We start from the raw sequence: 14,098 nt of genomic DNA, 5'->3' as shown, positions 1-14,098 counted from the left end.
ACATGCTCCGGTTGTTTGTCAGCTCTTTCTCATCACCTGTTTCTGCCTCTTGGCAGTGCCTTCATTGTGAAGGTTTTTCAGGTACCTTGTAAGATATTAATAAATCAGAAAAAATATACCCTTTTCCATTATTTATGTCTTTGAATTATTTTTTCCACATCTGTATGGAAAGTGTTCATGCCTTCTCAGAGACGTACTTGTCATAAGTCAGCGTTTTGTTAGAGTCAGCCTAATGTGTAAAGGGCACTATGGTGGATACTCTGATTAAGTACAGAGTAGGTAGGTGTTGTTCCTTAACTCAGTAAGTTTATATTCTGACAGGCAACAGAGGCTGATTTATACACACACACACACACACACACACACACACACACACACGTGCGAATGTTCTCACACCGCCCCCCCAAAGGGTGTGCTGCAGAAATGCTGCAGCTTAATCAAGAGAGAGGTGGAGAATCTTTCCTGAGAGGTGGTGTCTGTCATTCTGTTACCAATTCAATGTCATTTCATTGTTTCTGATACAGTTTATAGGCACAATATAGAAAATTTGAAGAAACAAATCCTGCTTCACTGATAGAACGTGCTGCTAGGCTTGTGTTGTAATCTGTACGTATATTTTTAAGTAATTATAGTTAAAGTGGGTAAACTTAATTTTTATTTTTTACTTTATATGCACAACTATATAATAAAGTAAACAATTGATTTCATGGCTTTAATTATAAGTGACTTGATAATATTGAGTTGAGGATAGATATATCTACTTTTAGTTAGCTCAGGGGTGTCAAATCCATTTTCACCGGGGGCCACATCAGCATCTCCGTTGCCTTCAAAAGGCCAAATATAATTTTAGGGCTGTATAAATGTAGCTATCCCTTAATAATTGAGAGCTCAGCACAGCTGCTGGCTAGAAAAAGGGGGCCAGGCAGGATTAAACAAGGTTGGAGGGCTGGATTCGGCTCACGGGCCTTGTGTTTGCCACCTGTGATTTAGCTATTCCCCTTTTATTGAGTATTTAGGCTTGGTTGAATAAACCTGTGAAGAAAAATCATGAAATAGATGTTTTCCAGCAGATGGCGATAAGAACAAAGAACAGCAGCAAATGAGGAGTATGTGTAGCTTTGAAGACACAGAAGAGCTCATTATTCTCAGGGTGTCGTGGTGCCCAGGTGAGAAGGTGGCAGAGTTCTTCATAAGTGAACCAGTGACTTGAAAAAGATGAAATTCAGGAAGCTGAATTGTAAACCTTATTAGTGCATCTAGATCAGAACCTTCTATTGGAGTTGTAACAAGCTACCATAGATTTAGAGGTGTGAAACAATGCAAATTTATTTTCATACAGTTCTATAGGTTAGCAATCTGACCTGGGTCTCACCAAGCTAAACCCAAGCTGTCAGCAGGGCTCTATGGTCCTCACCGGAGACCCTGGGGAAGAATCTGCTCCCAAGCTCATTCATGTCCTTGGCTGAATTTAGTTCCTTGCTGTTGTAGGACTGAGGTCCTCTTTCCTTGCTGGCTGTCAACCAGGTAGCCATCTTTGCCCCAGGAGGGCTGCCCCCATTTCTTCTCATGCTTTCTGTAAGCCTCTGAAGCCTCATCCTGGGCCTTATGTGTCCCACCTCAGAGCCAGCAACAGCCTGTCATGCTTCAAATCTCTTTCACCGCGGCCCCTCCCCTCCATGCCCTGTACCCCACTTGCTGCATGTCTCTGTTTCCACCCAAGGAAGCTTTCTGCTTTCAGGCTCCTATGATTAGATTGGCCCACATGGATGTCCACGACAGTCGCCNTAGTGCATCTAGATCAGAACCTTCTATTGGAGTTGTAACAAGCTACCATAGATTTAGAGGTGTGAAACAATGCAAATTTATTTTCATACAGTTCTATAGGTTAGCAATCTGACCTGGGTCTCACCAAGCTAAACCCAAGCTGTCAGCAGGGCTCTATGGTCCTCACCGGAGACCCTGGGGAAGAATCTGCTCCCAAGCTCATTCATGTCCTTGGCTGAATTTAGTTCCTTGCTGTTGTAGGACTGAGGTCCTCTTTCCTTGCTGGCTGTCAACCAGGTAGCCATCTTTGCCCCAGGAGGGCTGCCCCCATTTCTTCTCATGCTTTCTGTAAGCCTCTGAAGCCTCATCCTGGGCCTTATGTGTCCCACCTCAGAGCCAGCAACAGCCTGTCATGCTTCAAATCTCTTTCACCGCAGCCCCTCCCCTCCATGCCCTGTACCCCACCTGCTGCATGTCTCTGTTTCCACCCAAGGAAGCTTTCTGCTTTCAGGCTCCTATGATTAGATTGGCCCACATGGACGTCCATGACAGTCGCCTCCTCTCAGGCCTTTTATCCTTAATTACATCTGCATAGCACATTTTGCCCTGTGACCCGACAGGTGCATGGGTTCTGGGATTAGAGTGTGAACATCTTGGGAGGATCATCGACCTGCTTTTCATGGTGAGGGTTTTCTTTTGGGGAGTTGAAAACAGCTTTTTTGTATCACTTCTCTTCAGTTTTACAAGTATGTCACCGGTCTTAATTTATGTAGAAAACTAAATTTCCCTGAGTTAGGGAATTTTAGTTTTTGTGGTTAGCTTAATTCCCTTTGCAAGCTTGACGTGTTTTAAAGTTAAACAAAAAAGAGTTAACAAATGATTTTCACATAAATATAAATAAATTACTGATGTTCTTTTTAATGATCTAGAAAGAAGATAGGAAAATCTTTTCAGTCCCTTTGACTGGCTAGCTAGTCAAGGCGAATATACACCTTTGCAAACAATAGACTTTGTGATGAGGTTGTACGTAGTGCCTGTGACTTGTGGAGGTACTTTGGTAAGACAGGTGTTTAGTAAATGCATGGTCATTAACCTTTTAGCCTCCTAAAAGTTTGTTTTATTTATTGTTTATTTGACATATTAGAGGAACTCCTACTTGGTGCTAGACATGGTGTATGTTCTAGGGATATATATTTATTTCTGCTGTTATATGACTTAATATTGATCAGGAAAGAGAATGTGAGCTGAAGCAGTGACACTAAGTTATGACGACTGCCAGCAGAGGCACTGGCTCTGTGGGACCCCAGGGCATGGGGCAGGAGCGAGGCCCTGAGTGCCACAGCACTCTTGCAGCTGACCCCCAGTGAGAGGCAGTCAGGGTTCTGTCAGCCTTTCGGCTCCATCGTTTCTTCAGGGATTTTTGGTTTGTGGATACGGCAGGTTTCCTGGAAAGCAAAATTTATGATGATGCTTTTCAATTAGGTTTTTTTTTTTTACTTGCAGTTTCTTATTCTTCACTCTTTGGATTTCTTTAAAACATTGATTGTCCTCTAGTTAAATGATAAAGACAATTAGTTATTTTAGACTATGTTAGGCCTAAAGTGCCAACAAAATAGAAAATGATGATGATGCTATAGGAAATATCTTTCTTAAAAAGCCTGGGAAAACCTTGTGGTAGTTACTGTGATCTCATATCTAGCAGCTAAAAGGTAATTTGTGGAGTGCTGTGAAGTAGAACCATCTATGAGAATGGAGATGTTCTCTACCTGTGCTGTTTGATCCAGTAGCTGGTGGCCACCTGGGGCGATAGAATGCTTGAAATATGGCTAGTGTGAATTTTTAATTTTATTTCATTTTAATCAATTAAAAGTAAAAATCTAATAGCCAGTTGTAGCTATTGGGTACTTGATTAGGCAATGCAGTTCTATATCATATTTGAAATACATTTAGATAATTATTTACTCTTTGAAAAATCACAATAATGGTGTTTACATTAGTGGACTCTGGAGGCCCAGCTCCGAGGTGGCCCTGAAGTGAAGCCTATGGAGTTGTCATTACACATTGTGGCTGTGGAGGGTCATGAGGCCACTATGCCCAGGCAGCTCCTGCACCTGCTGGGGTGGATTTTGCCCCCTGCGTGGGAGCTGTCCACCTGTGCAGGACTGCGGCAAGGAACCCTGTGGAACAGCAGTGCTTGAAGCTTTGGGCAGGCTGGGATTCCCGCCTGGACCTTTCTGAGTCAGCGGGGGCCTTGCGGTCATCTTGTGATATAAGTGTTCAGTTCATCTAAGAAGACCTCCAAGCATTCCTGATACACCTGGCCTCTACTCACTCAGTAAAAACAAAACCAAGCTGATGAATTGGGCTGAGGAAAGACAGACTACCAAGATCAGTAAAGGTATAATGCCCTCTTAGTTGTTTATAAATACTTTTAGAAAGTAGTTCTGTAAAAAATAATACAAAATAAATAAAAAATCCCCTTTTAGTTGAGCTACCTTGGTCTTTAGCATACTGTGTCCATAGAATGGAGAGGAGGCCCCTAGGCAGAGGCATCAACTGAGGAGAAGAGTGAGTCTTCTCAGATCCTACAGAGAAGATCTGACCCCCCAATGAGAGGCACCCCGAGGTGCTTCACCACGTTACCTCATTGTTTTTTTTTCCACAAGCAGCATCACTGTCCAAAAACATCATTTTCATTTGTTTATTTGATTTCTCTTATTCATTTGTTAGATTTCTCTCCTTCCCCAAGTCCCCATCAAAACCCTAAAAACATTTTGTCCTTGATTTTTTTTCTGTTATTAGAGAACAAATGTGAGGAGGCGACCCTAGGATACCATAAACTTGTGATAGCCAATCTCAGAAGCATTCCATGCTCTGTAAGTTATTTGTGGGGGAAGGAGATGTCCATCAATTCAATGTAGTAATTCTGCTGGATGTTTGAACTTTATTCCGTGCTCCCTACCCTCCTCAATTTTTCAGTACCACTCTCTTTGGCAACCTTTCTGTATTGTAATTATTTGACTCTCTTGGGTCAAAACCAAATTAGTTAGACTACTAGAATATATACTGTGAATGTAAAAGCAATATAAAAATTTACTTATGAAAATAGAGGTATTTGTCAGAGGCTTTAAATGTGTGTGGTGAGGACACTGATGTAGGTCTGTAGTTTGAATGTGCCTTACCAGTAAGTGTCTGTGTGTTTTACTTTTGACATCAGTTTTATTGAGGTATAACTTACATACTGTAAATTGCACTTATTTTAAACATACAGCTTAATGACTTTAGCCATATGTAAGGTACAGATATTTTTGATAGAAAGCCGAGATGCACCTTTTAGCTCTCACAGGACTGTTGCAACTTAGAAATTGGAATAAGAAGGAAAATAGGGGCCATATGGAGCAAGATGAGGCCAACCCAAAACAAAGTGGCAAGTGTGGTGTTTATGCTTCTCATCTGACATGGAAACCCATTTGACCCTGGATTTTATTGGATATGTGAGCCTCTTGGTATCAGAGAATTGGTCCCAGTTGTAGAGAAATATAGATTATTACACTGCATATGGTGATGGTAGTTTTAGGAAGATTTTTAAAAATGTAACTGCAGACTTTAAGCTTGTGGAAAGTAATTTACATTCGATTTTTAACAGAATTTCATCGATTGTGTTCTCATTTGGAATAACTGCAGGGAAAATCACCTGGGCCAACACAAGTTGGATACCATTTACTAGGGATTTAGCTGTAAAAAGAAACTAATTTCAATTTCAGTGGTGACAGCTGTTGAGTGAATTTTTGTGTGATATCCGTCACAGCAGGAAATGATATATTGTAACTTCAGCTCCCTGGATTTCCTCCCCACCTAACAAATCCAACCTGCAGGGATCATGCTTTCTAAATGTCTGAATAGCCTAGCTTGTGTGGACAGACTATTTTTCTTAACGTCCAAAGTGGTAAAATTGTGATTGCAAAAGTGGATAGATGGGCGATACACAAAACCTTTGTTTCCTCCTCGTGAAATTGTTTTTCCATTTGTGCCGTTGATTACACCTGGCTGTGTGTGAGAAGGCTGTGTTGGAACTCTGTATCCTTTTATAGAATGATGTAGGGGATTGCAGTTCCTATGAAAGATGTCTTAGCTTGCTTCTTAATGGTCCCAATAAATGTTTCCTTGATGTAGAGATCAGTTTTGATTACTTGCGATGCTTTCTTCTCTGCTTTTTTTTTTTATATTTCTTACCAGTTTTTAAAATAGGACAGTGTAGCCTGCCAGATAGAAAGGAGTAAATAGTGTTAGTCTCTTTAGGTTCAAGAGTTCTGGGAAATTCTTGACAAAGAAAGGAAATATGTTTCATGAGCGTATTTCATGTTAGTTGTTTTATGAACCCCAGAATCAGTCTGTTGCTGGGGAGGGTGGGCAGAGACACCCTTCTCAAGGATGGGAGAGGAATTCTTCAGTCTGTCTCAAGGTCTTGTGTCTTCCAGAGTCCTGCCCCACCTAGCATGGCTTCCCACAAATGATGGAAGAACAGACAGTTGTAATTAGGTGTTGGTGTAGGCCAAGCAGCCCCAAAGATTCCCAGTTGTTCCTGAAAACCCTTCCCCAGAACCAAGGGGACATCTTTGGGAGGGAGGTGGTGTGGCTGGGATAGGGGGAAATGGGGGGAAGGGGAATGCAGACAACTATAATTGAACAACAATAACATAATTAAAAAAAACATACAAATAAACAGGCAAAAAAAAGAGAAAGAAATCTGTCACCACTTCATTTCCCCCCAAAGAAAGAATTCATTTTACCTCCAGCTAATCAGAATTCAAGATTGCTTCCCTAACAATATATGTAGCAACCTGTGGCTCAAGTTTAAAACTTGATTCCCAAGTAAAATGTGAAAACGAGCATATTTGCAATAGACTTGAGGCACTTCCTTTAGTGAGCCCAATGGTGGCTTATATTCTGCTTATAAGTAACAGAAATTGATCTTAACTTGGCAAATACAAGTCAGGCTGGTCAGTTGGCTATTTTACAGGTATACCTGGCCCTTGAAAATCGTTTGATTGCCTTGTGTCATTACAGCAGTGCTATTTAGTAGAAATGTAATAAGAACTACAAATGTGAACCACATATATCATTTTAAATTATTTAAGTAAAATTAATTTTAATCTTATTTAACTTCTATCCAAAATATCATTTCAACATGTAACTGACATGAAAAAAATAATCAACGAAATGTTTTACATTATATTTTCATACTAACTCTTAGAAATCTGGTGTATGCTTTACATTTATTGAACGTCTTAGTTCAGACCAAGCTATGGTTCAGGTGCTCGGTAGTCACATTTGGCTGGTGGCTACTGTACTGAACAGTCCAGTTCTGTAAAATTGGATTCCATTGAAATCTCTGTGGAAATGGAGATTGAAATATTTGATGTTGAATTTTTGTACTTTGGAAACTTTTTAAGAGTGTAAGTGTAGATAAAACCTTTCCAGGTCATCAGGTTATTCAAGGACATGTACATCCTCCAACTTCAAGATTAAATATTTTATGCAATGGTATAAAAAAAGTAGGAAAGAAATGTATTTTTCCCTAATATTCAAGGGAAGAAACTGGTAAATGTTAAGAAGAAAAACAACCACCAAATCATTTAAATGCAATAAATTTAGGCCCAGGTGATGATGGCGATGATTAAAATTTGAGTGATAACTCTTTTACAGACATCTGCTTTGGTCTTCAGGACAGCCCTTTGAGGGAGGTACTTCTGTGATCCCCTTTGCCATCCTCTTTACCAGTGAGGACACTGAAAAAGATTGAGAGATTTCGCAAAGTCCCACAGTTAGTGTATGCAAAACCCAGACTAGAGGATTCTGAAACCTGTGCTGTTAATCATTTTACCTACTCCTTTATGCTTTCTTGCCTCGATCATTGCATGGGGCTTGGGAACAAATTAGTGAATAAAGAGGAGTTGCTGCTGCTGTAACTGACAAAATGAGAGGAGAGAGCCAGCTTTCCAAAGGTGACTACTTCTCCAACCACTTTCTCCTTTTCTGACTCCTGAGGAAAACGAGGGAATAAACAAAGAGCACCGGAATAGGAGCAACAGTTATAAACTGTTACATGTGATGCGAAATAGTTATAAATTGTTACTTGTGATACAAAACAGTTATAAACTGTTATTGTGATGCAAAATAGTTATAAACTTTTGCACCTATTCTGTGCTCCTTGTTTATTCCCTCACGCTTTCCTCAGGATTCAAAAAGGAGAAAGTGGCTGGAGAGGTAATCACCTTTGGAAAGCTGGCTCTCTCCTCTCCTTTCCTCCCTTACGCCCTGTGGCATTTTTGTCCCTGTAGTGGAGCTCTTGACTACCACTCCCAGAGCCCAGGTGTGATGATCCATCTTCTGCTAACGATCAGTGCCACAGCATGAAAAGGTTATTATTTTTTCTTAACCAGCTAATCTTGCTGTGAGACCCACAAATCCACTTTCATATAATTTCTTCTTTTTGTTTTGAGTTCTCAGTTGCAATAGTCAAAACATAATTCCTTGCTGAGCACCTACGTGCTCATGTTGATACTTGTGGTGCATTGAGCAGGACTTAAATTTCTGTGGTTTCTGCAGAGACCAGGAGACCTGCCTTTCCCTTGTGATCCACAGAGCCGATGTGTTTCAGATTTACCTTGTTTATCTGGTTGCTGTGTGTTTATTCTGTAAAGTAGATGTTTGTGTGGTCGTGTTTGGGGAGAATTCCGGCCCCCTGGGGATGTGATGAGTTACACGCCTCCCTGTTTTGGTTATCCCTCAGCCTCCTCACCCCCTTGCATTGCTTTAATTGGATTTAAAATAGGATCATTTTAACTTTGTTACATAAATATTTATGGATATTCTGAAAGCCTTTTCTTCTTTCAGCTTTTAATATATTGAAACTCTTAGCCTTACAATTTTCGTTGACGGTGATTTTTTTTTTAGTTATATTGGAAACTTAGTTGTGCTTATCCCTCACTATTTAATAAGCAAGATAATATGGGAGGGGAAAGTTCCTCAGGTGTGACTGAGTTTTAAGTTGCATGTAAGTTTATTGAACAAATGCTACAGTGAGAAAATGCTTTTATATGTTGTGTGTATTACTAGTTCTCTCAGAGTTGATTAGAGAATTTAGGACTAGTGCCTCAAAACAGAAAAAAGGGTGGGGGAGAACAAACACTGAATTACTTCTGCATCTTTAAAAGGTTTGTTATCCACAATTGCAAAATTGTTTTCTTAGAAAGCACCCTTATGCATACATTTAAGTTTTTAAAGGGTTTAAACTTGACAAAGCCTCAAATTTTCATTATAATGTCAATTTAGCACTATGTTACTGCAAAAGGAGATAGGTTTTTGTTTACAGATCTGCCTCCTGGACCTACCTACCTAATTTCAGAGTTTTTCCCTAGCCTGCACTTGACTTTTTTTCCCCCCACCTAACCCAACCTCTTCTATAAACCGTGGTTTAAAATTTTCCTTGGTTTTGCTTATCTCTTTCTGCCTGTCCATCTGATATGTACTGACTTTCCAGATTCTGAGAAAAACAGACCTTTTTATTACTCCAAAATGCCACCTTCTTATCTCATGTTCACCTTTAAACCCCTACAACAGCCTTAATAAACTCAAATCACATACCTATGAACTTGGTCAAAACTTAAGAATGTTTCAATGCATATAAAATTGTTAAACTAAAATGATAAAAATACTGAAACAGCCAGGCCTTTGACTTTTATGTGACCATCACATCCTACTTCTAAACCTTCAAATTATTTTCTGAAAATAATCTCTTACTTTTCCCCTGTATGCCTAGCCCCTCATTCTCAATGATTGCCATCTTTCATTTCAGCCTCTCCTGCTTGTCCCCCAAGTCACCTCTCCCTCTGGCTAACAGATTTCTCTTATTCGGCCCAGACTCTGTTGTCAGTCGTTCCAGCAGCATTCTCATAGCATTCTAGGGCCCTGTGGTCTGTGTTTCTGAAGCGCGTAGCTCTCTAGTCAGTGCCATTTCATTGCTTAAGAACTTTACTGCTGCACATTGCTAATGTCCTGCTCCCACCCTTGTTTCAGAAGAGACCTATTCTCTGTGGGCTTGGGGCACATTTGATCGCATCGTCCTTCCACATCTTCTCTGGATCCTTCACTACTTTCTGACCTTCATTGGTTACAAGTGTGCTTATTGAGTGTATGCTGAGTGATTCAGGGGCCATACAGGGGTGCTTGAAAGCATTTTGGTTGGTTTTGTTGTTTTCCTGGTAATTAGAATGTGTTATATCCAGATGAGGACAATAGCTGGAAAAAAGCCTGTTATAGAGAATCTTGGCAGTCTAATGATTTTTATCCTGGGTTTTATGAATTTATATGGTAGTTTGGGTAGTGAAGGTGTTAATTTGGCTGGTGCAGTATAGTAATTGTTACATTTTAGTAAAAGCACACTATATTCTTTATAACCTAGTATCTTTAGACAGTATTCTAATGTAATTGACTACTCACTGAATCACATCTTTATTTTCACTACTTTTCTGGCTTTTTGGTAACTTGAGAAAATGATAAACATTCACCCTAGTGCCTTTCATCTGATACTCTGGCAAATAAAAGATAAGTTATGCACAGAGGACGACGCCACTGTGTCACTGCCATCCGCCCCTTCCCAGTGTGTGTATGATGAACCAACTGATGCATAGTTTGACTTGCCCCCCCCCTTTTTTTTACTATTGGCTAATTTGTAGCTAAACTGAGAATTAAAATTACATCTTAATTTGTTTCAAGCTTCTCTAATTAGTTAATCAAATATTACTCTTTATATTTGGCAAAATAGTAGTTAGTGACATAATTTGAATTTTGTGGCCCATTAAAATATTTGTTGGCCTGCTGTATTAAAAAATTGTCCTTGTGGTATATCTCAATTTATTCTTTTATGAAAGGTTACAAGGAGGAAAACTTTTATGCCTCCTAAATCTCCCTTTTAGAAAAACTATACATAAGTAACAATGAATGTTTCTTAGAATAACATTATTTAAGATAGACAGAAAACAGTGTTTTCTGCTGGTCTTACATGTGTTTATATCTCTATGTTTGCAAATATCTTTTCGTCCATCTCTTGAACCAATTAGAAATGATTAGGAATTACTATTCCCATTTCCGTGTTTTCCCAGTATAAGAAATGTTCATTTGTAAAATTGATTTTTTTAAATCATGAAAATAAGAATGCATGTTGACAGTTCATTAGTGTAGCAGCTGCATTCATCAGGAAGCAGTGTGCTATAAAGCCGATGCTGAGTTCTGAACATGGGGGAAAGGGGCCTCTCTTCCCCAGGCACCTGTTATGAATCTCACTAGTAACCTCCAGTGACACCACCAAGTCAAAGCCGAAGGTCCAGTTTTGTGAGCTAATGTGAGTTGTTCTTTGTTCCTTTATGACAGCATTCCTCATTCCTTTTTTTTTTCTGCCTCGATTGCCTTCCTTTCTCCATACTGGCACCACTTTGCCTCAGGCTCCCTCCCACCTTCCCCTGTCTGGATGACTGCAGTATTCTGCCGGCTGACTGTCTCTGGCCCAGTCTCTCCCCTTTCTAGTCACTCCTGCAGTCTGTCTTCTGTCTCAAGTGTAAGGCTGCTTCTGTGAGTTCTTCCCTAAAACTATTTTCATAGTTCTTTACTGCTTACAAAGTGTTGGGTACAGTGCTTCCCCTGACCTGCCTTTCTGGTGTTACACCCAAAACTTCCCCTACGACATCTCTCGATAACTAGTTCAAAAATATATTAAATAGCTGTGACGTACCAGCTCTTTTAAACAAGACATAAGTTATCCCTTCTGATCATGAGTAGAGAAGAAGTCTCATTCTTAATTCTGAAGCTTAACATCTTCATTTCCATCATTTCCCCCTCCATGGATTCCATGCTTGTCCCCACTGGATTGGCTGGTGGCCATTTTCCTGTCTACTAATAACATTTTTAGAAATATGATGTCTACATAGATTTTTATGTCCTCTTGGTAGTTATTAATATCCATTAAAGTCTTTGCACTAATTATTGCTAGCATTCTCTTTTTACTTTTTTCCCTTGGAATTTAGCTCTTTTGCATATTTTACTGAAGTGTTGAGGAACAAGCATTTTGCGCTGTTATTCAGGCAAATGTGCGTTTCCTTTTCACATACCTTCTTTTTGTACTTCGTAGGCTTCATACTTCTCTAGGCTGAGACAAGTTCCTTCGTGGTAACCCCTGGCTGTGTTTATTCAGTCACGCTTGTACGTCATTTCACCGTGGTGGAGCACTTTTGTGTTCGTCAGTCTATTTGACCTGAATGGTCCCGTTACATGATTGCAGTCAGTTTATAGGCTAAGAAGCTGAAGCTTGCAGGGGTCAGTGGAGTGCCCCACACCTCCCAACGGGGTCATGGCTCTACAGGGTCGTGCTCCCCTCATTTCCGTCCTGTTTTTTCTGTATTTACTGGTCAAGGCTGCAATCACTCTGTGTACTGGAATATGATTTAATGATTCTAATTAGTGCTTTGAATATATTATTTCATTTAATTTACCAGCACTTCTGGCAGTATAGGTGAGCCTGGCATTATTAATGCCATTTTACAAGTGATGATAGTGCAAATCAGGACAGTCACTGACTCACTCCGGTTTGCCAGTGGATGATTAGAAAACAAAACAAGAGCCCGCCTGGCCTCCTGCTGTTTCTTCCATCGCCCTTGCAGCCTCTGCTCCTCTGTGAGATGTACTGGGACCCGAAACACATTTTTAGTTTTGGAATTCCAGTGACACAGTTACCTGGTTTTGTCTATATTAAAATGTGAAATATTAAAATTAAACAGCAACTGTTGGTTTAACTGAGCATGAGCTTTCTCTGCCATGGAACCACTGGGATCCTTTAGGAGTGGATAGAATCCAGTGATACATTAATTGTCAGAACTTTGTTCCTTGAGGGATAAATATACCAGGAGCAAGAAGGCACCTTTTGGGGTGTGGGGTCGTTCCGTATCACTCCTTGGCATCCCATTCCTCCTCCTCTGAGCACCTTTCAGGCCCTTCTGATTCCACGGAAGGAGGGGGATGGGGGGAGAAATCTGTATTCCTAACAGTCTCCTAGCCTTGGCTGCAGCACCCCTGGCTATACTGCAGTTTTGTTTCATCGTCCCTTCCCATTGTTTAGTCAGTACAATTGATTGGCTGTAGGAACAACAGCCTTCTACAGAGCACCTTGAGTGTGTGTATTTATGTCGTTCTGCAGCAGGAATCTTTACTGACCAGGTAGAATGTGGAGTCTGCAGTTCTTTGTGACCGCAGTGGTGCTTTTCTCCAGGTTTCCCCTTAGCTGTTTTCCCTTAGCATGGACCGTGATCGGATTGTGGTTTTCTGTGTGCTCTAGCCACTGGTTCTCACTATGTTGTATCTGAGTGCCTGCATCTGAATCAGTATTTGTGGAGTTGCACATGGTGTTATTTATGTAAGGAGATGAAAAGTTACAAAGTTACATATGTGTGTGTATATATATATATATGTATATATATAAAGTTAAAAATCCTAATTTATGAGTAATGCTACAGGGACATTTATTATGGCATGTAAAGAAGTGGAATTGGGAGTTAAAAGATTTGAGTTCCTCACTGCACTGCAGACTTGCTTTCTGATCTGACAAGTTCCTCACCCCTCTGAGCCTGCGTTTCCTCACTTGTGAAATGTAAAATTAAAATGCTCTAAGGGTTGTGAGGATGTATGTAGATGATATAGATAAGAACTCTGCATATGTGAAGTACAATTCAGATTTTAATCTATTTTAATAAATAATGGTTACTATATGTGGGTTTTTTTTAAAGATTTTATTTTATTTTTAGACAGGGGGGAAGGGAGGAAGAAAGAGGGAGAGAGACATCAATGTGTGATTGCCTGTCATGCATCCCCTACTGGGGACCTGGCCTGCCACCCAGGCCTGTGCCCTGAATGGGAATCAAACCGGCAAGCCTTTGGTTCACATTGCCGGTGCTCAATCCACTGAGCCACACCAGCCAAGGCTATATGTCAGATCTTTTAAGCAATTGTTTTATTTTTCAATTACAGTTGATAAACAATATTATGTTAGTTACAGGTGCATAACCTAGTGGTTACACATTCATGTACCTTATGGAGTGATCACCCCACTAAGTCTAGTACCCATTTGACACCATACATAGTTACTACAATGTTACTGAGTGTATTCTCTTTACTTTATGGAAAGTTATTTTCAGACCTCCTATCAACACCGCAAAGCAGGCATTGCCATATCCACTTCACAGATGAGGAACCAGGGATACAGAGGGTCTGAGTAACTTGCTCAGGG

The 14,098-nt window shown here is 40.2% G+C and overlaps 1 protein-coding gene across 2 annotated transcripts in view; it reads left to right on the top strand.

Moving 5' to 3' along the window:
* Positions 1 to 14,098, top strand: part of PRIM2 (DNA primase subunit 2) — a 294,335-nt gene that overhangs the window by 172,737 nt on the left and 107,500 nt on the right. The gene's annotated exons all lie outside the window — the stretch shown is intronic.

The sequence above is a fragment of the Sturnira hondurensis genome, unplaced genomic scaffold, assembly GCF_014824575.4.
Source record: "Sturnira hondurensis isolate 20B ecotype Veracruz unplaced genomic scaffold, ASM1482457v3 Scaffold0008908, whole genome shotgun sequence".
Taxonomy (NCBI): Eukaryota; Metazoa; Chordata; class Mammalia; order Chiroptera; family Phyllostomidae; genus Sturnira; species Sturnira hondurensis.
This window is presented reverse-complemented; position numbering and strand designations above follow the sequence as displayed.